Here is a 25799-nt window from a genome sequence, read left to right on the forward strand (position 1 = left end):
CAGCACCCTCACTGCGGCTTGAAAGGTGCGCTTGCAAAGCCTACAGACCCTCTGTCTTTCATTCTTTGACAAGACAGGAGGCTCGCATTATGCTTTACTCTCGTTAATTACTGCCATTCAGCATTTTCAACAAAACATTTAAAACCGTAACATGTGCTCTTTTTTTCCTCCATTATGTAAAAAATACCAAATATGAGAGGTTTTAAAAAGTTCTAAAGTCACTGTTCTTTTCTGCACTACCTCCCCCATGATCCTCCGGGGCTAGTAGTCTTGACCTCTCCTGATCCACCTATCCGGGAGCAGGTTGCAGTATAAGAAGCCGCCATGATAGTCTTCTGCCTATTTCTTTTTGCTGCCATTTTGAGATAAGTATCTGTCTCTTATTTCATGATAAGTTTCGGGAATTACTTCAATATTAGCAAAAGGATTATTTGTATTACTCCTGTTATCTTCTTTTATTTAATTTAATTTAATTTAATGAGGAATTAGTGCTTACCTCACGGGAGTTCAGCGCGCGTACACATCGGTAAATTAAATCTATTTATTAACATGTAAGCGTTATCAGGTGAGTAAACTCCGGATTTTAATATAACAGGAGCGGGTGTCGGAGCCGCGAGCGAACGCGCTCGCCTTAGGCTGCCGGCCCCGCTCCGTCAAGAGACGCCGAGACCGCAGCGGTCTCTAGGACCCAGGAGAGCGGGAGGATTTATGCTCTCCGACATTCCCTGGGGACACCTCAACGCTTGCGCGTAACAATTTCATTACGTCACGAAGCAGAGAGTGACAGTAAGCCTCCACAGCATGGGAATTAAAAAACAACAAACAAAAAAAGACAACAGATTTTTACCGTGCAGAGGGGAGAAAGGGATTATCCTGCTAAGGCTTTCACTTCCACTACTTGTACAGCCTTCCCACTCCTCAGTGCTGACAAGCTGATAGTTGGTAGTGCCAACAGCACTGATGGCTGCATACAGAAGCCCTGTCCGAACGCCATCAACTTCTCCGGAATGGAGTGCAGAAGAATGGGAGGAGGATCCCTCCCACCAGGAAGCTGATTTTTCTCAGAGCTTTAAGAAAGTGCTAGGGGACTCGCTGACTCAAGCAGTCTCGCTAGGAGTACAGCCTATAACACGAAGGCTCGAAATTTTGGAGGCGATGATGGCAGAAAGACAGAAGCAGGTAACTGCCAAGAAAAGGCGTGCAGAGAGCCCAGAGGCAGGGCCGTCAGCCAGACACCCCGCAGACGGGGTTGAACCAAAGGGCCGTAAGGTAGCGCGGAAGAGCAAAAACTCTTTGACCCCCCCCCGAGCACTAATGAAAGGGAGGATGCTGCTCCCCAAGATGTAAGCGACCCCGACGCTAAGCTAAAAAAAGCCTTCCTGGAGAAACAGAAAGAGAGCCAGGACAGACCCCCTACCCCTGGGGTGAATAATTTAGGGGAGGATGACGAGGGCTACTCGCCCGATGATGAGGGGGGAGGAGACAAAGACACCTCACGACACTTCAAAGACAATGTCGACCTTCAAGATATGGAGAACACCGCTGACATGTTCGATCCAGAGACTATCAGACACCCGAAATCTTCAGAATGGGTTCCTTCACCCAGGGTGTCAGCATACATGTCCCAGCACATAAGAAAGCCGCTGGACAGAGAGGTGCGTTCACGCATGAGGTCAGAGTGCCCTAGGCCAGTGTTACCAGGGAAGCAGACGAAAACTCCAGACCTAGATCCCAAGATGGTCACGTTCGTGACTAAGTCAGCGAGTGATATTAGGAAAGGAATTGACCGCGCCTGGAGAGGATGCCAGGACAAGCTGTTGGACATAGCAGGCCCACTAGCAAAAATAATGGACCTGGCTGAAAAGGCGAAGGACACCGAGATGCCGGTAGACCCCCTCGCTTTAGGAAACTGGGCCCAGAGGGCAGTGTGTCTTCAGGGAAATGCTAATTGCGCACTTTCGTCAGAAAGGAGGAGAGGAGTCTTATTGAAGATTGACGAAAAATTAAGCAATCTAGCCTCTTATGAGGCAGGGGAAAATGCCAAAGACCTATTGTTTGGCGAAGCTTTCACTAAAGAGATGGCCCAGTTTGTGGGCACATACTCGGCATTAGAGAGAGCTCAGAGCTCAATAAAGAAAATCTTCCCGGGACGTGTTTTTTCCGGGACCGAACGACACAGGGGCCGAACGTCCGGTCGCTACAACTACCAGCACATGCCCCATGGACAACGAGCCCAATACCGGGAAGGGAAAACTCAAGATACCTCCTTCCCACCCAGATCCAGATTTCCGAGAGGTTGGAGAGGGAGAGGATCTTATCGACAACCCAGTGCCGCTGCCGGTGAGTACAACAAGCATAATAGTAGGAGGGAGAATTCTCCAATTTTTGAGCGAATGGCGAGCGTTGTCGCGCGATGCATGGGTGATACAAACAGTAGCAGGGCTGCGGCTGGAGTTTGTAGGAAACCCCATACAGAGAGTAGAACCTCCGCCCATATATATGGCAAGTGAGGAGTTAGAGTTGTTGCACAACGAGCTCTTCAGTCTACTAAACAAAGGAGCTATAGAGCGAGATATGCAAGAGGAGCCAGGTTTCCTCAGCAACATGTTTCTGGTCCACAGGGGAGACAAGACTCGGCCAGTCATAAACTTGAAGAGTTTAAACGCATGGCTCGAGTACAATCATTTCAAGATGGAAGGCATTCACCTTCTGCGCAATCTCCTCCGCCAAGGAGACTACTTAGCGCGCCTGGATCTCAAGGACGCTTATCTTACAATTCCGATAGCTCAGGAATTTCAAAAGTATCTGCGCTTTCGGTGGAAAGACCAAATTTGGCGTTTCTCTTGTCTCCCATTTGGGTTGGCGTCCGCCCCGTGGGCCTTCACCAATGTGATGAAACCGGTGGCAGCCGCCATAAGAGAGAGGGGTACGTATTATCATATACCTAGACGATATTCTTGTGCTAGCCGCAGACAGAAGTACTCTCATCAAGAATGTACAATGGATCTGCGTGCTGTTGGCCTCTCTATGGTTCTTAGTAAATTGGGACGAGTCACAACTAAGGCCAGTTCAGAGACTGGAATTTCTGGGCTTCACCATAGACACAGAGAAAGCGACCCTCGAGCTCCCTCATCACAACGTGAGAGCAATAAAGAGCTCAAAGTAGTGATAGCGAACAAAGTTATTTCGCTTCGATGTCTAGCCAGAGTAGTGGGATTGTTAGCCGCCTCGATTCAGGTGATATTTCCAGGCCCACTCCACTACCGGGCTCTTCAACATCTCAAGATCAGGCATCTACAAGGGGGCGTAGGATATCACCACCTGGTGACCTTGCACAGCGAAGCGCTCACCAAGCTTCACTGGTGGCTTCAGAATATGGAGGCGTGGAATGGCCGAGCCATTTTCGGAGATGCGCCAGAGTTAGTTATAGAATCGGACGCAAGCAGGTGAGGCTGGGGGGCCAGATGCAAGCATATAGAAACAGGAGGAAAATGGTCAGTTCAAGAGTTGCAGCTGCACATAAATTGCCTCGAGTTGTTAGCAGGTTCATTTGCAGTGCGAGCCTTCCCGAAGGGCAAAGCAAGGTGTTGTGTCCTGCTCAAGATGGACAATATCTCTGCAGTTCGTTACATAAACAAGCTGGGAGGGACAAAGTCCAAGCTACTAGCAGAATTAGCAAAACATTTCTGGCATTATTGCCTGGATCATCATATTGCAGCCACAGCGGAATATTTGCCAGGAACTCTCAACGAGGTAGCGGATTGGAACTCGAGGCATCTGATAGATTCAACGGATTGAAAACTTCACCCACGAGTTTTCAAGAAGCTGCAGAGGCACTGGGGACCAATACACATACGCATTCCTACAGACTTGGCACGGAGCAATTCATTACGCATTCCCGAAATTTGTCATGATCACGAGAGTGTTAGCGAAGGTTCGCAGAGATCGCGCCGAACTCGTGATGGTACTACCGCTCTGGAAAACCCAGCCCTGGTTTCCAGTAGCGATGGAATTTTCTTCGGATTTTCTGAAGATAGTTTTGCATCAGCCGGATGTTCTACTAGGACCGTCCAGCCAGAGCCATCCCCTGATAGCAACAGGCAAGCTGCAGTTGCTGGCATGCAGGATTTCAGGAGAAAGTGGGAATTGTCAGGAATTTCGCAAATCGCTGCAGACTGCATCAAAGATTCCTGGGCGCCTTCCACCATTAGGAGCTATAGCACTGCATGGAAAGCCTAGGCGCGATGGTGCACAGACCAGTGTCTGGATCCCGTTTCAGCCCCTTTAGTGCAAGTTCTTAATTTTCTGCCGACTACATTTCAAGAAGGGGGAGCTTTTAGAACGATAGGTGTGTATAGATCAGCGATCTCAGCGGTACACGATAAAATAGAAGGGATCGCAGTAGGCGAGCACCCAGCGGTCCTGAGGCTTCTCAAAGGAATAAAAATAAGAAAGCTCCCAGAACCGAAGTACGCAGTCTTATGGGATGTTAGAGTAGTGTTCGAACTTTTCCTTAGATGGCCAGCGAACAAAGATCTTTCCCGCTCACAGTTATCAGGTAAACTGGCAATGTTATTGTGCCTTACATCATGCCGCAGAGTATCGGACATAAAGGCGTTGGAGATCGAAAGGAAGTTCTTCTGTCCAGAAGGGGTAGCTTTTCACATAGCAAAAAGAATGAAGACTGGATTGCGAGTGATTTCATACCCTTACTTCACAGAAAATGAAAAGCTATGCGTTGCTCAGTGCATCAAGGATTACAAAGTCTCTACAGAGCACCTTAGGCCGCGAGGGGTTTCCCAATTGCTTATAGCGCGCAGAAAACCTTATCACGCAGTTGCAGCGGCTACTATCGCTAGATGGGTGCGCAAAGACATGCAATGGGCTGGAATTGATCTATCAATATTTGGGGCACATTCTGTGAGGGGTGCGATGGCTTCTAAAGTATTTACAGCTGGGGTATCTCTTCAGGACATTATGAAATCGGCAGATTGGTCCTCAGAGTCGACCTTTAAAACCTTCTACTTCAAACCTGTCTCTAATATTACTAATGCAGTGGTGGCAAGCTTTGAACAAGCATATTGCAAGCCTCCTGTCTTGTAATAGAATAAAGATTGCCCACGCTAACAGCTCAGGAAGTCTTCATTGTATTAAAGACAAGGAGGCGAGCATTATATCCCAACCAAATGAAGTATTTTTAAAAATCTGAACCTGTATATGTATTTTTGATGCTCAGATGTTGTTGGCCCGCCCTCATGAAGTATTTTCCATTTCTCGTAGGAGAAGATCAGAAAGCGACTTGAATCCATACACAGATCAAAGATGTTAAGAAGTTTGTTCAAGTTGGTCCGGATGACCTAGCAAGTTACTGTTGAGCAGTCAGTTTCAGTTTTCCTCCAGGGTCACAGTTGATCAAATAGAGGACAGTTTCGAGTTCAGTACACAATGGAGTGGAAAAAGAAAGAGGCAGGGGAGTATCATGGCGGGTTCTTATACTGCGACCTGCTCCCGGATAGGTCGATCAGGAGAGGTCAAGACTACTAGCCCCAGAGGATCATGGGGAAGGTAGTGCAGAAAAGAACAGTGACTTTAGAACTTTTTAAAACCTCTCATATTTGGTATTTTTTATATAAGGGAGGAAAAAAAGAGCAAATGTTACGGTTTTAAATGTTTTGTTGAAAATGCTGAATGGCAGTAAAGAGAGTGAAGCATAATGCTCACCTCCTTGTCTTTAATAGAATGAAGACTTCCTGAGCTGTTAGCGTGGGCAATCTTTATTATAATAGTACCAGCGGACTAAGGTTTGATGCAGCAACGCTGGACAGTCTGTGGAGTATCCACTTTGCATCCTATTATCCTAATCTTCTGCGTGCCCCTGTAGCTGCTTTTAGTCAATGCTCTATCCCTCATTAGCTATACCCTGATGTGCCCATCTCTGTTTTACAGATGCTGATTCTGCAATGTCTTATTACTAATTAGCTTGTAGTAACTGAGATAATGACCCTTCATTAAATGCTAATTTATGGGAAAATGTTGTTGATGGCAATACTTATAACTATTTAATGGGCAGTTGGAAATTAAGCACCTGACTCGATAGCCCCTCTTGGTTTATCTTCACACCTCACTAAACCAATGAATGGAAGTCAAAAGAAATGTCTATAATTTAAGAATTTGACATCAGGATGTAATTGCTTACAAGAATGGATATTTCCAAAAACGTGGGAAGCTAGGGAATTATAGCAAGAAACAATTTACAGAGTGATCATCACAACATTTTCTGTAATGTATGCCTCGCCAACAATCACGAACGCAGCCCTTCCACTGCCTTTTTAATTGCAGAAAAGGAAGCTGTACTTCTATGCGAAAGAGCCAAGCATGTGCATCCTTGAGATCAGAACGAACATCCTTGACACCAGACACCACATCGGCGTTGCTAAGGCAGCTTGCATCCTGCACGTATCCATGTACAGCTAAAGAATCACTAACGGGATTTCTGTGCAGACTGCTCCATCTACTGCTGCCAAGAAGCCATGTCTGTGCTGAGACTTGTCTTTCTGCTTGAGATAGCCAGCAGAACAATGTGAAGAAACCTGCATAGTGTTGGTTTAGTTCTAACATTCCTATTTTAGTGTTTTAACATGCATGATAACAAATTATGATCTGTGCAATAGCCAGTGTTCAAAACAACAAAGTATGAAAATGCATGAATACATGCATGGAAAAAAAACAAAAAAAAAATAAAAAACTATAATGCTGGACAAGTTTTTGTGGGACGATTGATAGCTAAAATGAAACATTTTAACAGTGTCTGAAGCATAACTGTGGCTGCATTCGATAGTATAAGGATGAACTTAGTTAAATCGAATTGTCTATGACTGGCACATTGGCATGGATCACTGCAGGCGTTGGAAACAGGAGTGAGCGTGGGGTCATGTTTGGCTTCCACGCAAATACAATCAAGAAACCCTCCAACAAACAAAGTGGCCATCGGATGTGCTTATGACACAAACCTACTGCCAAGGGAACGCCGCGAGCACCGGTTGGCAGCGTGTGTGGCAACCGTGCAAAACTGCCATCTGCAGCGTCCAAGACCAAGATATACATGAAAGGGCGAAGGGATGGACAAGAATAATGAAAACCTCTCTGAAAAAGAAGCTGGAAAACAAAGAAGAAAATCCCTAAAACATATCACAATTAAATTAAGTTGATTGTGCATCTTGTCGCTGATGGTCTCTGAGTAGTCCATAGGATGAAGAGTAGAATATTGCTAACATAATAACAATAATCATAATAAACAAATAATAAAGATGTCAATAATACTATTTTCAGAACCATATTGCAACCTTGTCAAAACCATGTAATGTATTGCTTTCTGTCTTACTTAACTCGTGGTAGGCAATGTATAGTCTCCATAAAGCTAATGCGTGGAGTTAGTGACAATGAGCTTCAAACCTACCGACCCATGGGCCTAGGTATGGTGCTGCAGGCAGTGCACCCATCTCTGGAGAGAGAGCTAAGCACGCTGAGCTACCTTGCTAGCTATTAAGCAGGAATCCTGTGGAATGTGCATTAGGTGCATGAAATAGGCAACATATACCATGCGTAAGGAGGCGGTACCAGAACGCGTGTTCTGTAGTGACTTTCTTTTGCAACCGCCGGCTGTTATAGACACAACATGGACATCTTTTAAAATGTCCCAAAAGTGGAGCGCTTACCTTAAAATATATAGCCAATGAAATCTGTGCAAAGATGTTTCACAAACACATCAGAAATCCATTTGATGTCGAAAAACCTGCATGATAAACACATAAGCAAATCTTAACACCAACTAGACAGATGGGCGTGCCCACCAAGGCTCTGACAGGAAATGCATGAAAGCTAAAAGGAATTTGGAACTCTTTTGGATTCAGTAGAATATATTCGTCTATTTTCTGAGCCCGCAGCTGCACTGGGACAACTAGGTGTGATACAAACGGACAAAGCACACATCATTCTTAGTGGTGTCACTGTTAATGGGTCATGCTAAATTGTGACTGCTCGCTCATTGAAACAAAATCCCCTGTTACAGCAATACGTACATCCCAATTGTGTCACTGATTTTACAATTGCACATGTGCGGCTTGTTTTTATAACTCAATGTCAGTACACTACCTCAACTTTTTAAGGACATACCAATGAACACCAACTCCTAACATACTAAGGTAGGTTCACTTACTCTTCACTCCACAATCCCCACAGACTTTACTATTTATTAACTCCTCCAAAGCTGCAGACAACTCTCTCAATGCCATAGGTCAGCATTATGCACCATATTTTTATAGTTGGGGCGTGGTGAATGCGCGATGGAGGGAAGCAGCGTTTCTCGTGAGCTCCCCGTGAAGATCCTTCATACTGATACTGAAAGTCCATCGAGGTGCACCAAAAGCTTCAGAAAGTCAGCCCAGAGAGCAGCATCGGCGTAGTATCCCTCCGACCTACGAAGAAGAGACAAAGCCCCAGCTGGCCGAAAGCACAGAGGAAAGAAAGCTCTCGCCCGCCAAATTCAAAATGGCCGGCACAGCATTCCAAAGACGGGCTGAGGAAGATTGAATCCCTGAGGATAGCACAAGGACGACGAGAAGCCTGAAGGAGATATGACATGGATTGTAAAGTGCAGGGGTAGAGGGTTTGGAGCATCGTATTAAGTGAATCCCCAACCGATAGGCAAGAGGACACCCTTGGCGGAAAGCAAGCAGCAGGAGAGACCGTTGGAGGAGGAGCAGTGTGGGATGAGCGGCTAGGCTACTGCAGAGAGCAGAACGCCGTAGCCTGAGACTCACCGGACAAACACCACAAGAATGTGGAGAAGAGGAGCTGCCCGAGAGAGCCAGCAGAGCTGCTGCATCAGCAGTGGCTCGGAGGACCAGCCCTCTCTTGGAAGTGCTTGCAGCGAGGAGAAGGCTGTGATGGCAGTTGAAGAGCTTCCAGGAGAGGAAAATACATGGGTAAGGAGACCCTAGAGGGCTACTAAGATTACACCTGGGAGGGCGGAGGAGACACACAGACTGGGGGATCTCTGCACATAATTGCACTGCATTGAAGGAGGGGGATGAACACAGACAATAGATTTAAGGCAAGGGGAAGGCATTGAGGCCTCTCGCCAACACACATGGCAGCAAACAAGAGAGGTGTGGGCCCAAGCTTACTTGAGTTTACAGCTGCCAAGGGCGACATTGAGCTGGGTCCTCCGCCCTGTGCATGCTTTCCCTCAAAACAATTGGAGAGGTAGGATTAGGAAATACTGCAGGGCCCCTGCTGGAAGTATGAGAAAAAATCCAACGACAGGAGAACAGATCACAGGCAGTGACGGTGCCGCTCTTAGAGGGGGCCCGAATACAGGCAGGAATCCAAAGACCTTGAGTTGCTGGAGTCTTGTAGGAAACCTTAGAAGCAGACCAATGTCAGAAGGGAGAAAGAAGAAGGGTACGACACATGCAAAACAGACCAATATGGAGGTGTTTACCAGGAAAGGAGAACCCAAGCAAACACAGAGGTTGGAATATTTCTATCTATCGTGGCCTACAGTGTCCACCCCTAGGGTGACCTGTTTGTTTTAATGTCTCCTTTGTTTGGGGAGTAATTACGGTACCAAAAGGTGACCAGCCATCAAGACACAAAGGTGCAAGAGAACATATGGTGGTTACGCCTCTAAAGAACTTAACTGATGCTCAGAATATTCCACTTGTTGTATTTATGAGTCTCAATGTCTTTTTAAACAATCTTTCACTGTGGACATCCCTCAGACGGATTCAGTCTTGTCAACACAATGTTCACAGGGTTATCGTACTTCACCCTGTTTTGCAGGCATCTGTCAACCAGGTTCACACTTGCCAGTTACACAGTTCACTTTGCTTTACAAAATGCAGGATTTACTTCCATTTGCTTTCCTCTTGCTTACAGGTCAAAGACTTTCGATTATACAAGAGGTTTTACTCGACCCATGTATGACCACTTTGACCTCTTGCATCAGCTCTCCTAGGGCCTCCTAGGATCTGTAGTTTTAACCAGTGAGGACCGGTCAGAGTTTTTCGAATGAGCGTCCACATGGCGCCGGAGCACTCTGCAGCTGGATTATTTCAACAGTTTCGTAACACACAAAGTCTTTGTTTTTGATTCACATTATGTTGCCATTTGCAACCTTCATTCAACACTGTTCTGTTTACTGTTGGTTGTCCCTCCGACTCACCGGCTTTTATGAACCACTTGGTATTTCTTGTCTCTGGAGTCAAGGGCAGTGAAGAGTAGGAAGCGTATCTCCCTAACTTGGTTATCAGCGTAGAAGGGCTATGTCCACCACTGGCATCTATTACACCACACACTAGCTGTTGTTCCCGGCCTTATAATTCCATTCACAGAGACTCTGCAGGTCTGGGTCGAAAAGGGTAAGGGCGCTTCACTCCTTTTCATCCTTTCAGTTATCGCTGCCTTTTTCCTCCTCTTGAACTGCCATCCTGGAATAGCTGTCTCGTTTGCACCGCCATCTTGGATTTGCTATCTATGCAAAGAGCCATTCCGCATTAAACTGCAGCTCCTCTGATTTGCAGATACTAATACCACACTGAGAGCTCCAGCATGTCGTGTTTGGAGGACTGTGCTCTCTTCCTTTCCAGGTAAGGTTCAAATTCAATTTCTTCATGACTCACAGCTGCCTCAGATTCCAAACTATATGTCCTCAGCAATATATTCCCTGTTGCTCCAGTTCCTTGCCTACACATGTATCCTGCAGCACTTCTTGGGAGATGCAGGCCTACAGGTCAGATCTCCATAGTGGGAACCAAGTTAAGGTTCCACTGATCCTTTACCGCTGCTTGGAATCATGGAGTCTGTCATGTGCTCCGGGTCTGGTTCAGTGAACTGAACCAGTAGGACAACACTGTTTTTGGAAATGTGCAATGAGACGTTAGATCTTGCAGCACATGTATTTCTATGTTCTGGGGCATGTTCAGACAGACTTGCTTGTTTTTTGACACAGTACTCTTTTTCTAATGTTTTTGCTGCTCATTTTACTCCAGCTATTCTCATTTAATTATGAGATGACTGATCTCTAATTTCCATCAATAAGGCAGTGCCCCTTAGTTCAATTGTTGGTGATTTGCTGTGGAGGTTTGAATGTTGCTTCTATGCAAGAATCATTGAATTGTACAGCCACTTCAAATGGAGAGTTATTGTTTGCCATCAATACATATTATTTCTTTATGGGTATGTTCTTGTGTCATGCTTTTCAATCTTTTCTGTCCTGTCATCATTTTCTGATCATGCCTTCATGCTTGCACTGGCATCAAGCGCTTTAGTTAACTCATTATAGAATCACTAAAATCATAAAAAATAAATAAATGCATGCATGAATAAACTGGTATTGGCAGTAGTCACTATTGCCTGGGAGAATGATTCTCTCTCAACATATGGTGCTTGGGTTCTCCTTGAGCAATACATAAGGGTTTAAGACTACATTAATGACCTTTATTGACACATTAATTGAAGGTCATGTAACATAACATAACATCTCAAACAACTTTACTATACAACATCACTTGTCCTGTGTAATGATCCAAAAGGTGTCTTGACAGACCTTCGTCTGAAACGCTGCACTTTGGTGGTTCACTTTTGGTCAACCTGAATTTTACCATTTTGTTTGTTGGGGTTGTTAACGGGGTACCCCAATGCCCCTCAATCCTATCAAATGCCAACCCCTACACAGCCTTACTACTCTACCCCTATATACACAACCAATTCAACCAAAAGTGCCTAACCAAAGTGCAAACTGTCAAAGTAAATTATTTGAATGCCTTTGCTCTCCCAAGGGTAGACTAACATTGTCTAGTAAGACACATTTTAAGAGGGTATGATTGGGAGGGACAGATTGGGTCCGGCCACACATCTGATAATTAAGAAGAAGAAGGGAGGGACAGATGCTCTAGACAATACACATTACGACCACAAATTGTACGTATAAAATCAGATGAAAAACATCAAACATAACAGTCATTAAAACTGGAGTGAATGTGCTCTCAAGCTTCCATAAGATCCCTTCATCTTCTGGTACAAGACATTTCCCTTTCTTAACAGGGCAATGAGAACCTGCACCCAGATCTTAACCATACATTTGGTGGTATAATGCCATATCCACTGGGTTCCCTATTTTGAAACCATAAAGGCTATTATATACAACAATGGGCCTCATTACACGGAAGGCGGTGGTCCAGGGTGCTATTAGCACCCTGGACCATGCCGGTAAAATACCGGCACCGCCTTGGCGGAAAGGGGATTTACCGCCCCATTCCAAGGTTGGAGGGGCGGTAAATCCCCTTTCCGCCATTGCCCTTCCCCATTCCCATTTCTGCCCCATAGGGCTCTATGGGACTGGGGAAGGCGCTAATTACGGCACCGCAATTTTGCGGTGCCGTAATTAGCTCCGAGGTCCCTTAGCGGGTTGGTATTTAACGCCTGCAAAAAGCAGGCGTTAAAACTCCAACCCGCTAAGGGACCTCGTAGTACGGCGGTAAGGGTTAACGGTCACCGTTGCCATTAACGGTGACCGTTAACCCTTACCGCCGTCCATGTAATGAGGCCCAATGTCTTCAAGTATTCCAATGGACCTATGGAAGCAAGACATGGACACAACAGAAAAAGGACGTATGGCAGTATGGCAGGTTATCACTAGCTAGATCATTGAGCCTGGATTATTGTACTTTTGCAAACGTCCAGAACATATTTTCAATTCTTCCTTTCAACTTTTTTTTTACATTTTCAGAAGGTGTCATCCAATAACAGTTTGCATTGTAATATCTGGTTAGTCAACCAGTAAAAAATACGAATCATGTGCATTTGGTTACCTCAAGACTAGTTTCACCTTAAATGGGTTGCTGCATATATTGTCCCACTGGATATGAATCAATGTTTTCCAAGAGCACATGCAATTGTTTTTTTTTTGGGTACAAGTTGGTCCTGTTTCTAGTTGAGGCTGAAAGAGTTGTTGGCTCGGAGAAGTGTAAATAAGTGCAAGTATCATATACCTGGTTAAGAAACCAGTTAGTGAAATCAACGCATGGCTTATCCTGCAAATCCTATGTATAGGTTCAATCTAATTCAGATTTAACCTACATTTGAAATATTTAACAATACTTCTAATATAAAATTAAAGATGTTCAGTGTATCTACAGTGCAAATGCACATTTATCCTGCTGCTTTAAAAGTGCAAGGTCTAGGAAGTTGTTATAGAGCAAATACATTTGTATTTTCACAAACTTTAAAGCAATCCCTCTTAATTGTGAAATGCTCTGTGGAGGATTAGCAAAACCAATCTCTTGACCAATTCCTCATGGTTGGCTGTTGCAAAGTACCTAGTCTGGGAATCCATTTTGGGAAATATATGTGTTTCAACAGGTTTTTCTCAATCCTCCCTCTGATTTTAAAAGGTGTGTGAAGATATTCCAAGCTGCCTAAATTGCCATTTGTGTTTCCTGCATGAGTACATTTTGGAGCCAATCCATGTGTGTGTGTTAATCCTTATTTATTCACTTTGGGCCTGAAGACTATCCTGCTCCTTAACAATGTCCAACCATACACAAAACACTCGCTTCCCAGTGATTGAACACTGGGCGCCTTCCTATTTTCCAGTTTTGAACAGTTAAGTCTAACATAAGGATTTTGTTTGGGCTGCCTTCAATTAGTTGTACATGGTCTTCCCTCTTCCTTTCTCACCCTACCACATTTTTATTGAGACAGTCCAGTGCTGTACAAACAGTAGGTTGTACAACGTAAGGAAGTCTTTCTCAAAATTATTTTCCAGTTAGCTTACCTCTTTTCCAAATGTTACCTGGGTGCATCCTAATTCCAGTAGTTAATTAACTAGTCAACTACAGCTCAGGAAATGTGTTATAAACGGGTGGTTTGGATGCAAATTTGTTTCCAGAAGAGCCCAGTAATCACCTAAGAAAGACACGCATTTAATAACCTTATGTCTTCATAGTAATGTAAGACACATGGCCTCTTCAACAGACATCATGGTCTGTGCAGTGTCTGCACACTGAGACAATGTTTTACAATATATACTATGGCACTATGAAGTATGGGCTGCATACCTGATTTCTTTTTCTGTATGTCCACCTTATTCCCTTGCATATAGTTAATTCAATCTTGGCTTTGAGTTTGTTATGTTATCTTAACACCTAACATGAAAAACAAATATCCATCCTTCAACCATATGCTTCAGAATATCTGAAGCTCATCACACAACCCCTCACTGTCACATTTCAGTAATAACCAGTGAGTCTTAGAAAATGCCCAAATTGGTATGCACTTATTGGCAAGATAATACAACATTTATCTTTCCAGCCAGATACCCGCAAGCTCTGTGGAAAATATGGAAAGATATCAGTTTCAAGTTTTAGTCACGTGCACCTTTGCTCCAATGGGATAAACAATTGTTTCAGTCCATACCCAGGTTGTTTTACTATTTTCATCTAAAGTCATCAAGAGCATCTTCTTCATGCTGTTGTATAAAAGTGCACATCCACAAAATGGTGTGCTACATTTAGCCCAGAGAACTCAAAAACTGATTTGTTTATGTTTCTTTCATGAATAGCACGTCCTAGGCCTCATTACACGGTAGGCGGTAAGGGTTAGTGGTACCGGTGACCGTTAACCCTTACCGCCTTACTACGAGGTCCCTTAGCGGGTTGGTGCTTTAACGCCTACTTTTAGCAGGTGTTAAAAACCAACCCGCTAAGGGACCTTGGTGCTAATTACGGCACCGCAAATTTGCGGTACCGTAATTAGCACCTTCCCCATTCCCATTATGCCCTGTGTGGCAAAAATGGGAATGGGGAAGGGCAATGGTGGAAGGGGGAATTACCGCCCCGCCAACCTTGGAATAGGGCGGTAATTCCCCTTTCCACCAAGGCGGTGCCGGTATTTTACCGGCATGGACCAAGGTGCTATTAGCACCTTGTCCACCGCCTACCGTGTAATGAGGCCCTTTGTCTCCACACAGTCAAGGCTGTACGTATAGCCAAATTACTTGTTTTCTATGAAATAAAGAGCCTTTTCAAAGCAGTATGTGATTATCCAAAATCCGTTCTCGTCCCAACACTAATGGTAGAATGGTTAACTTCTATCTTAAAATTAGCATTATGCCACATAGTGGCAGTGTGGGATAGGCCGGCGTCCATTTTTATCCACCTATGCAATTGCCTACAGGAATATTTTTTGTTAAGTAATGTGATATTATTCACAAGTGAAGAGGTGGTTTGGCTCATGCACTATATTGTACTACAGAGGTGCAGGGCAAAGTCTTTATATTTCTCCCAAAGTGAGGTATCCAGGCCTGAGAATTGTCCCTTTGCAAGTGGTGATAGATGTGCCACCCACAAATACTGTCAATGATGACAATATTTGATCCATCCGTTGTGTCCACCTTTGTCCAAAGTAGACTTCTTTATTGTTGGCTCCACCCAAATGGACTGAGCATTCTAGAGCTTCATGATATGTGCCCAAAATGGCACATGTGTTAATATCCACCAAAGGCCTGTGCTGAGACGGTGCAGGAGTTTGGGTTATTTTACAGAAATGCTATGGAAGTACTCCAAAGTCTCAAGGTCAATTTCAGAAACAATAGGAGTCACCCTGATTATTTATCCTGGCCTAGAATTTCTAAAGCTGCACTAAAAGAGCGAAGTCCAGAAAGGGAGGGAGGAAGGAAGGAAGGAAGGAAGGAAGGAAGGAAGGAAGGAGGGAGGGAGGGAGGGAGGGAAGGAAGGGAGGGAGGGAGGGAGGGAGGGAGGGAGGGAGGGAGGGAAGGAAGGAAGGAAGGAAGGAAGGAAGGAAGGAAGGAAGGAAGGAAGGAAGGAAGGAAGGAAGGAAGGAAGGAAGGAAGGAAGGAAGGAAGGAAGGAAGGAAGGAAGGAAGGAAGGAAGGAAGGAAGGAAGGAAGGAAGGAAGGAAGGAAGGAAGGAAGGAAGGAAGGAAGGAAGGAAGGAAGGAAGGAAGGAAGGAAGGAAGGAAGGAAGGAAGGAAGGATGGATCCTGGCTTTTTATTTGCATTATTAGATAAAAGTATGTGGGTAATTCCATCTCCAAAAGGGTAATCTGCTAATCAGATCACCCTTTCATAGGCTACATGTAAAAATCATAGTTTTCCTGTGCTCTGCTGCATCAGTAGCCTGATCCAGCGCCCCTGATCTACCAGTGGCACAGAGCAGGTTCAAAGGGCACAGTTGTACCCCCAACAGCCACAGTGACAGCTAGGGCTCTGCAGCACGCATGGGGGCATTATGGTAGCATGATAAACTCTACATTAAAGCTATGTCTGAGTTTAGGCATAGTGCATGGTGCTACTTATGATCATGACCGCCACATCCAAATTGGCATCACACATGAGTTAGCTCATGTGAGTTAGTTCTGCTGTGAAAGGTGATGTTTATCCTTATGATATTATATGATATGATATGGCATTTGTAACGCGCCTATACACAAGTGTTTCAAGGCGCAACAAGGCAGGAGGGGGAACAAGGAGAGACAGACAACGATCCTACTAGACCAGGTGACATTCAGATTGCGCAAGTGCAAGGGTAGAGGGGAAGGGAAAAAGTGCAAGGGGAAAGTGCAGTACAGGGTTAGTAGAATACAAGACAAATAATAAGGACCAGCTGGTGGCAAGTGCAAGGTAAGTGCCGGGAGGAGGGGCGGTAGGGATACAGAGACAGTCCCACAGTGCAGGGGTTGCCAGGGAGGCAGTGCAGGGAAGAGTGGCTTTGCCAAGGACCGAGATCGGTGAGTGGCCCAGTTGCAGATTCAGTGCAGGTTCAGTGATTTTAGCACGGGAGAGGGGGAGAGAAAGTGGAGGCAAAGAGGAAGGTTTTGAGGTGCTTCCGGAACCGGAGATGGTTCTCCTCAAGTTTCAGGGAGGCAGGAAGGCTGTTCCAGAGGGAGGCCCCTGCAGCGGTGAGAGATCTACCCCCAACTCGTTGCTTGGAGAAGCGGCTGACCCTGAGGGAGTTGGAGACGGATGAGTGAAGAGCTCGAGAAGGAAGATATTTAGGAAGAGAGAGTTGGAGGTATTTTGGCCCAAGGCCCCAGAAGGCCTTGTGGACAATGCAGAGGGTTTTTAACTTAATCCTCACAGCCACTGGGAGCCAGTGTAGTGATTTCAGTCCTGGAGAGATACGGTCCCTGGGCTTGAGGCCAAGGACAAGTCTCGCAGTCCTGTTCTGGATGAGTTGAAAAGGGCGGAGAGTAGAGGCAGGCAGATTTAAATAGAGGCTGTTACAGTAGTCCAGCTTCGAGAGAACCAGGGCTCTAGAGCCAATGAGCTTCTGGGGGAAGGAGAGGAAAGGAAGGATACCTCTGAGGAGGTGTAGCTGGTAGTGTGACTTCTTAGAGACGTCAGATATGTGAGGAGAGAAAGAGAGTGTGGAGTCGAAGATGACCCTGAGGTTTTTTGCCTTGCAGGTAGGAGCAGGAAGAGAACCATGAGAGGCCGGAAAGAGAGCTGCAGGGAAGGAGGGAGTGGGTGTGCTGATGAGTAGAATCTCAGCCTTACTGGCATTAAGGCAGAGGTCGTTGGCGGCACTCCATTCATGGATAGCAGAAAGACAGTCAGAGATGAGGGAAGGGGAAGAGGAGGCCGAGGGTAGCTTGAAAATGAGCTGGGTTCATCCTCATAGCACTGAAAGTTGGGACAGAGAGCGGCGATGCGGTGGGCAAGAAGTGCCAGATACTGGTTGAACAGCCAGAGGGAGAGGTTAGATCCCTGGGGGACACCACAGGTAGAGAAGAAGATGTCAGAGAGGAAGGACCCGAGTTTGACCTGGGAGGGTCGATTGGAAAGGAAAGAGGTCAGCCACGCCAGAGCCTAACCAGTGATACCCAGGTTATCACGGAGATGGTTTAGCAGGATGGTGTGGTTGACAGTATCAAAGGCAGAAGAGAGATCGAGCAAAATGAGAACACATGGGGTGTTAGAGTCAAGGTTCCAGAGCAGGTCCTCACAGATGTTCAGGAGAGCAGTTTCAGATGGGTTGACACTACCAAATGCCAGGACAAGAACCTGAATGGCCATGCCTCTTCTTTTATCCCTTTGTGAGGACAGATAACATCCTCTGCCAGAGACAGCCACACAGTAGGCCACTGTCCTGGGTACACCCATTTAAAAGTAGAAGCCTCACACCAGGGTGCTTCATCTCTAAAGAACTTTGATCCTAGTGGGAAGGGAAGGGGTAGATTAGAGTACCCAGGAGGGCTACGTTTATGGGAAGGAGACTTCAACCATTTAGTTTCTCTCCGATTCTCTCTCACACTTCTGGCCCCTCCACTTCCTCTGGAGCAAAGCATCTTGGGTGTGATGTCAGAAGGGAAAAGTCCACTTCCAAGAGTGGCATTGATTGAACTACTAAGGCAGGCTAGCTTTGCTCCAATCACCTGGGGACTTGTGCCTTTAATAGAAGGGGGTCGCCCACCCCTTCAGCAGACTCACATGGTATTCACTGCAGATGCACTCTGCCTGTTTTACCTTTATGGGTGTGTTGGCTCATGGTTAGTGGAAGTGTGAGGGTTGAGCGGGCATTTTCACCCCCACTCATCTTCGTTCTCTTGCAGAGCTGAATCCATTCTGTCATTGGCAGAGGGAAGGAAGGAAGGAGAGAGTGAGAGTAAGAGGGAGGAAATGAATAAATGTCAACCTAGGCTACAAACATGCCTTCGGATCTAATTATCACACCATTGTCTGACAAATGTGTTATATGATAGATTCATTAAGGATAATCACCTCAAAAATATTATGAGCTTCAAAATTAATTAATTATTCTAAATCGAAAATGTATCTTGGGTACTATATATAACATCAGCTAAGTGGACATCTCTCAGTGTTGTGCCAAATACTGATGATATGTAAGAGATACAAGTGGTGCAAATTTCCACTAGGCCGAGAATTTTATCAGCAACCCAGACTCCTGTAGAAAGTTGATGCCAATGTGCAGTTAGTGCTGGTGTGTACTTCAGCATGTACTTCAGCATGTGCTTGTGGCTTAGTGCTGATGTGAGACATGGTCATTTATTCATGCAAACCAAAGAAAGGGTAGCTTGAATTGGTTACATAGCATCACGCAGCATTGCATAAGCATAGTGTACCATAGGACGAATTGTAGTATAAGGACTAATACACACTAATCTGCACTATTCCCAACATACCAATCATTCACTTCTAACCCATTAACATAATTAGTGATTAGAATGGGACAGCTTAGTCCATGGCAAACTTAGGGTGCAAACTGGGGTATGTAAATGGGACTTGAGGCACAGACTCTGCGTTGCTGTTTAGAAATAAATACAGGAATTAAAACTGCTAATGCAATGTGAATGAGGATGAGGAATTTGAAGAATCACTCTGTGTAATACAGTTCATTGTGTTTTGGCCCAAGGCCCCAGAAGGCCTTGTGGACAATGCAGAGGGTTTTTAACTTAATCCTCACAGCCACTGGGAGCCAGTGTAGTGATTTCAGTCCTGGAGAGATACGGTCCCTGGGCTTGAGGCCAAGGACAAGTCTCGCAGTCCTGTTCTGGATGAGTTGAAAAGGGCGGAGAATAGAGGCAGGCAGATTTAAATAGAGGCTGTTACAGTAGTCCAGCTTCGAGAGAACCAGGGCTCTAGAGCCAATGAGCTTCTGGGGGAAGGAGAGGAAAGGAAGGATACCTCTGAGGAGGTGTAGCTGGTAGTGTGACTTCTTAGAGACGTCAGATATGTGAGGAGAGAAAGAGAGTGTGGAGTCGAAGATGACCCTGAGGTTTTTTGCCTTGCAGGTAGGAGCAGGAAGAGAGCCATGAGAGGCCCGCCAGAGAGCTGCAGGGAAGGAGGGAGTGGGTGTGCTGATGAGTAGAATCTCAGCCTTACTGGCATTAAGGCAGAGGTTGTTGGCGGCACTCCATTCATGGATAGCAGAAAGACAGTCAGAGATGAGGGAAGGGGAAGAGGAGGCCGAGGGTAGCTTGAAAATGAGCTGGGTTCATCCGCATAGCACTGAAAGTTGGGACAGAGAGCGGCGATGCAGTGGGCAAGAAGTGCCAGATACTGGTTGAACAGCCAGAGGGAGAGATTAGATCCCTGGGGGACACCACAGGTAGAGAAGAAGATGTCAGAGAGGAAGGACCCGAGTTGGACCTGGAAGGGTTGATTGGAGAGGAAAGAGGTCAGCCACGCCAGAGCCTGACCAGTGATACCCAGGTTATCACGGAGATGGTTGAGCAGGATGGTGTGGTTGACAGTATCAAAGGCAGAAGAGAGATCGAGCAAAATGAGAACACATGGGGTGTTAGAGACAAGGTTCCAGAGCAGGTCCTCACAGATGTTCAGGAGAGCAGTTTCAGATGGGTTGACACTACCAAATGCCAGGACAAGAACCTGAATGGCCATGCCTCTTCTTTTATCCCTTTGTGAGGACAGATAACATCCTCTGCCAGAGACAGCCACACAGTAGGCCACTGTCCTGGGTACACCCATTTAAAAGTAGAAGCCTCACACCAGGGTGCTTCATCTCTAAAGAACTTTGATCCTAGTGGGAAGGGAAGGCGTAGATTAGAGTACGCAGGAGGGCTACGTTTATGGGAAGGAGACTTCAACCATTTTGTTTCTCTCCGATTCTCTCTCACACTTCTGGCCCCTCCACTTCCTCTGGAGCAAAGCATCTTGGGTGTGATGTCAGAAGGGCAAAGTCCACTTCCAAGAGTGGCATTGATTGAACTACTAAGGCAGGCTAGCTTTGCTCCAATCACCTGGGGACTTGTGCCTTTAATAGAAGGGGGTCGCCCACCCCTTCAGCAGACTCACATGGTATTCACTGCAGATGCACTCTGCCTGTTTTACCTTTATGGGTGTGTTGGCTCATGGTTAGTGGAAGTGTGAGGGTTGAGCGGGCATTTTCACCCCCACTCATCTTCGTTCTCTTGCAGAGCTGAATCCATTCTGTCATTGGCAGAGGGAAGGAAGGAAGGAGAGAGTGAGAGTAAGAGGGAGGAAATGAATAAATGTCAACCTAGGCTACAAACATGCCTTCGGATCTGATTATCACACCATTGTCTGACAAATGTGTTATATGATAGATTAATTAAGGATAATCACCTCAAAAATATTATGAGCTTCAAAATTAATTAATTATTCTAAATCGAAAATGTATCTTGGGTACTATATATAACATCAGCTAAGTGGACATCTCTCAGTGTTGTGCCAAATACTGATGATATGTAAGAGATACAAGTGGTGCAAATTTCCACTAAGCCGAGAATTTTATCAGCAACCCAGACTCCTGTAGAAAGTTAATGCCAATGTGCAGTTAGTGCTGGTGTGTACTTCAGCATGTACTTCAGCATGTGCTTGTGGCTTAGTGCTGATGTGAGACAGGGTCATTTATTCATGCAAACCAAAGAAAGGGTAGCTTGAATTGGTTACATAGCATCACGCAGCATTGCATAAGCATAGTGTACCATAGGACGAATTGTAGTATAAGGACTAATACACACTAATCTGCACTATTCCCAACATACCAATCATTCACTTCTAACCCATTAACATAATTAGTGATTAGAATGGGACAGCTTAGTCCATGGCAAACTTAGGGTGCAAACTGGGGTATGTAAATGGGACTTGAGGTACAGACTCTGCGTTGCTGTTTAGAAATAAATACAGGAATTAAAACTGCTAATGCAATGTGAATGAGGATGAGGAATTTGAAGAATCACTCTGTGTAATACAGTTCATTGTGTTTGAGCTGCTAGCACAGCAAACCGGAAGTAAAATGTTGCAACTATTTAATATAATGTTATATTTTTTTAAATTTTAATTTAGTGATTTGGAATAAACTTGTCACCTTTCACACTACATATGGTTAATAATACAATGCAACAGAAAAGCAATACAATAATTCACTTATTAGAATACTAAAAGTTGGTCATTCAATTTCATCATTCCGTTATTCCTAGGCTCAATGATCCCATAACTTAAAACATTGTAATCATCATTTCATTACAGAGTGTCTACTAAACTTGTAGGCTAAAACAGTTCAATTAATTCCATTTTGCTTAGATAATTCATACAGTTGAAATGTTGCAACTATTGATTCCAGGCCCATTGAACCAAACTCTGTGCAAGGGTGACGGTGAAAAAGAATAGGACCCTCTAGGAACCTCTGAAAGTTTCCAGAAGATTTGGTCATGCCAGAGGAGGTGTTTGATTTATGTATGACTTCAGGGCCTGGGAGATCATATACCTTTTGTAGGTAGATATAGCTTGAATGGGCTGACAGATAGAGAGTTTAAAAAGGTGGAGAGAATGTGAGGTAGGGCTATTTGCCTGCCGAGAGTGAGTGGAAGAGAAAGATATTGGAAAGTAAAGACGGACTCCAGGGCCTAGCTGAGATGGTATATGCTGAAAGCTGTAGTGTCGATAGCTAAGGCAGAGAGTGGAGTGGTGAGAAAGAGAGAGTGATCCAGTCAGGCAGACACACTCCCATGCAAGCTGGCTTCGTTTAGTGGATGAGGTGAGCATGACCTTTCAGTAATGATAATAATGAACAAAATGAATTAATAGAAGGACTCCGAGCCTGGCTTTGGGAGGTGTAGAAGTTGGATGAATAAACAGACAATACAAACTTAGCTCTTTTTTTATGTGTTTTATTCTATGTTACAGGGGCCAAATTCATAGGCAAACTGTACGCTTGCAACCCTGGCAAAATAGTTGATACTTTTCAAGGTTACAGATAGCAATGTGTTTCCATTGAAACATTTAAGTGCAAGTAAAATGTGCTAAGAGAGAAAGACCTTTATCGCGGGGAGAGCAGTGGCCCTGAAGTATACTCGCACACCTGTTGTTGTCTGAAAAATAGAGAATGTGTTCACTCCAAAGAAAAATGTGAGATTACAATATTTGGTTTTCATTTTTATATCATTGCACATGTCATGCTCACTTTGTCACATTGTGGTTGTTATTTTCATCGGGAATACTGTGTGCTGAGCTGAGAGTCTCAACTGCATATAAAGTACATGAAAGAATTAGCTCAGCGCTGGGCTGTTTCTTGTGTGCTCTCTTTATTTGTGGTGATTGCATAGATAGATACAAAGCTAGGGCACATTTAATACCACCTGTGGTTAAAGTAATATGCACCACAACATGAGGCTTGGACTGTCCCTTAGTCAGTGCCCCGAATAAAATATACATGTTTGTAATCTCCACGCTAGAACTGGTTGTATACGAATTGTTCGTTTTACAACTGTTCGAATTACAATTGACCTTTTCACAATTGACCGAATTGTGAAGGTCAATTGTAACATATATGTGGGGGGAAACCCCCCACAACTCCCCACCTAACGCCAAACCCCCCAAAATCCCTATATATATAAATAAATATATATTACCAAACATATATATATATATATATATATATATATATATATATATATACGGTCAATTGTGAAAAGGTCAATTGTGACCCTTCAAATTCGGTCAATTGTTCATTCGAACAATTATAAACGAACAATTTGGGTAATACCCTAGAACTCATATACAGCGCAAGAGGTTATAGAGGCTGCCAGATTCTAATATCTAACAGCACTGTTTGGTATTTGCACAAGATTATTAAAATTCTGGTGAGGATTTTGACATAGGTAACAAGGTTTGGAACAGCTTTGAAGAATGCAAGGTTGCAAAGTTTAGATTGGAGAGAGGTAGATGAGATTGAACAAAAGGATTTAAATGTATTTTGAAAGTAGAGGACACTTCTTAAGAGGAGTGGTAGAGAGTTTTTGATGACATGTGTGCAGTGTGAGAATACATGTTTAATTGTCTTTTCTTTGTGTGCCTTTTTGGTTTGCAAGAGGATTCAATGTCAAATGTCAGTATGTGTTTGCCAGTGAGGTCTATTCGTGAAGAGTGTTTTGAAGATGACAACATATGATCTGCATGCCTAAAGAGGGAGTAAATGTGGGTCCATGGAAGGTTACTGTTTGATTCTTAGCGCCTTGTGATCAGAGCATTGATGTGTGAACAATAGTCTTCAGGTGCAACTGGGAAAGTGCATGAGGAAAATGTTGCCTGTATACATGTGTAACAGCAGACATAGTGCACTCTGAAAAGAAAGTTGTCTCTTGTAAGGAATTGTTTGATTGTTCTCAGGAGACTTAGCTGGTACACGCTGGGATTGTTGTTTATGTTCTTTGAAGCATAGGTCTGAGTCCATGTAGAATTCTGAGGACCTGTAAGACAGGAAGGGCTTGCGGAAAGCCATAAAGGTTCATCTTTGTGGGCCAGTCCTCTTTTACACATTTGGATTTCCCTTCATTGGTAAGAATGCCATTGGGTTTCTTGGTTTTTAAAATCGGGTAAACAGTGGACTTCCAGATTTGAATAGTACCAAAGCAAGATCTGGGTTGGTAATGTTGTTTTAGGTCGATTTGGGGTACAGTTATGTGTCATTAGCAGATGGGTGTAAATACATGTTTTGTTTTGGCAGTAGGACTCCAAATGATTCTAAAGCTCGGTGGGATATAATTGTGAAAAGGATGACATTCAAGCAGAGTCCACAATTGATGTCATGTGTTAATGATGCTCATATGAGAGGAACCCATGTAGAGCAAGGACTATTGTTTGAATACTGTGACAATGGAGAGACTGCACAACAGAAGTCCCCCTTGTCAGAGATTCTCAGGGCGTCATCATATAGATTATAGTTGTCTTAGTTCTGCAGCAAGGAAAAACATTAAGCTATGCTCATTTTCTGTAACAAGCGCCACAATGCCCTTGGGCTGTTGTGCGCTATACAAATATGAATACATACATAAATAAATACATTATTGATAAGATTGGAGAAAGCTGTTGCAGTCAATGTGCTCTTATAGGTGAATTTATCTGGACCTGTCTATTATTTCCGCTGGTGAGAGACAAGTGAGTAATTAGACTGTAGTTGGCAATTATTTCAGGATCAAAGTAGTGTTTTTGATAATTGGTAAAATTTGGATTATTTTCAGACAAGAGGCGCAATTTCAGTGTTGAAAGAGTTGCTAATGATACTATCGGAGGAGAGAAGAGCTGGTAGTATGAGGGATAGGATGACTGATGAGGGTAAGATTTCAATGTTATAGGACGTGCTTGTGAGGGAGCTAATGGTGGAATGGAGGGAATCAATATAGAGAGAATGAAATATATGCTGCACTTGTTTGCCAGGGAGGTGGGAGGTTTGTTATTGTCTGTGCTTGTTTTTGGGAATGGAAGTTTTGTCATATGATTTGCTCTTATTGATTTTTCTTTGTGGACTGTTCAATGGAATGTATGATGATTGATGGTTGAAGCAAATTAGTGCATCTTTGGACAGACGGAATTAGTGTTTGGCTTTCAGTTTTGTCTTCAGTTATTGTTTTGGTGTAGAAATTTGTTTTAGATTTGTTTTAGATTTTGCATATAAAATTTACAAATTTGAGTGGATCTATGTTGAAGAGGGGTTGACTGGACCACAAACAGCTTTGGATTTTCCCTTTGTTGGTTCTGAGAGCAGTGCTATTGCAGATTTCAGATAGTTTTTAAATAGTTTTTCAATTTGAGTAAACTATGGATGTGAGAAAGTGAACTCAGTTGCTGTGCTTGTCAAGTAAAGAGTATATGTGTTTGATCTGGTATAATGGGTTTGAGGCAAGAAGCTTTAATTTGCACTGGTGAGACATGAGTACAATGAAGAACCAAGTGGTGATGTAGGGTGAATAGGACTGACATTTGTGGGGTGAATAGAG

General features: G+C 44.3%; 1 protein-coding gene across 1 annotated transcript in view; it reads left to right on the forward strand.

The window, feature by feature from the left end:
* The window catches only part of LOC138481513 (cadherin-9-like), a 1092027-nt gene that overhangs the window by 717204 nt on the left and 349024 nt on the right, over positions 1-25799 (forward strand). The gene's annotated exons all lie outside the window — the stretch shown is intronic.

Source organism: Ambystoma mexicanum, chromosome 5p (genome assembly GCF_040938575.1).
Source record: "Ambystoma mexicanum isolate Mex_15411 chromosome 5p, UKY_AmexF1_1, whole genome shotgun sequence".
Lineage (NCBI taxonomy): Eukaryota > Metazoa > Chordata > Amphibia > Caudata > Ambystomatidae > Ambystoma > Ambystoma mexicanum.